We start from the raw sequence: 1,167 nt of genomic DNA, 5'->3' as shown, positions 1-1,167 counted from the left end.
GTTGCAGCTTCCTTATCATGCTAAGATTCACTCTACTTTTCATGTTTCTCAACTCAAACTACATGTTGTCTCAGCTGTTGTGGTGCCAAATTTGCCTATTACATTTTTCCCTCATGGTTATATCATTTTGGAGCCTGAGTTGATTAGCCAAACAAGACATCACCGCAAGTACACTCAATTCTTAGTCAAATAGTTTAATTGTCCTGATGAGGATAACACTTGAATGGATGCCCATGCCCTCAAATCCTAGTTTCTTGATTTTGTCCTTGGGGACAAAGACTTTTGAGAGGGGAGGACTTGTTATGTACTAATTAGAGAGTAAGGGTAATAACATCATTTCACATTATAGTTAGTTAGAAGTTGTTAAGAGGGAAGTCACAAAAACCGTTAAGCGGTTAAGAGGAAATAGTAGGGGTAGCTCTATAAGAGCTAAGCTTGTATTTTGTAACTGTCAATTTGGATGAATAATAGCTTCTTCTTCTCTTATGCTTGTAACTTTAGTCTCTTCTTCTGTACACTGTTCAGAGGCTATTCCACCATTTTAGCTTCTTAGATTGCAGAGCTTGTACTTGAATTCTTCAGCATATATCATATTTAGTTTTTCATCTTAACGGCGTATTTTGTTCTCTTTTGTTAATTTAACCTGAATTTTCCTCTGTTGCAGCCCAACATCTAAAGCAGATGTCTGACTTTCTCGTAATGCTCCTCGTCGAATCGAATTCGGCGTTGAGACATATATTTTTGGTTAATGCGCGTAATACATAAATAATATTGTTAATTTTTCGATACATTTTTGTACTATAAACAGTGATATGATATATTTGTTGTCATTAATTTGGTGATATTTGTTGTCAGATAATGGTGATATATGTGAAAAATACTTTTTGATACTGATTCATATTTTTTATTCATTTATAAATGTTTGATACATTTAACATATGTTTGACATATGTAAACTATTTATTTTTGTATGAAATTGAATTTTGAATGAGTATTGAGTAATTTTACTAGATTTATCATTATGATACATCTGAATCAGATGTATTTATGTCACGATTTAGGCATGATTTATTCTTCGTAATAATTAAAAATCAGTTACTTCCTTATTTAACTTACCAATCAGTTACAAAAGTATCACAATGCATATGTATCACAAAAAATAAAATT

At 31.8% G+C, this 1,167-nt stretch overlaps 1 long non-coding RNA gene across 1 annotated transcript in view; it reads left to right on the top strand.

Moving 5' to 3' along the window:
- LOC124889255 overlaps window positions 1–888 on the top strand; it is a 10,512-nt gene extending 9,624 nt beyond the window's left edge. The window contains exon 2 of the long non-coding RNA XR_007048050.1: window positions 665–888. This is a non-coding gene — a long non-coding RNA (uncharacterized LOC124889255). The remainder of the gene's footprint in view (window positions 1–664) is intronic.
- The last annotated feature ends 279 nt before the right edge of the window (window positions 889–1,167 follow it).

This window comes from Capsicum annuum, chromosome 12 (assembly GCF_002878395.1).
Source record: "Capsicum annuum cultivar UCD-10X-F1 chromosome 12, UCD10Xv1.1, whole genome shotgun sequence".
Lineage (NCBI taxonomy): Eukaryota > Viridiplantae > Streptophyta > Magnoliopsida > Solanales > Solanaceae > Capsicum > Capsicum annuum.
The sequence above is the reverse complement of the archived record's forward strand: the minus strand, read 5'-3'. Positions and strand labels throughout refer to the sequence as shown.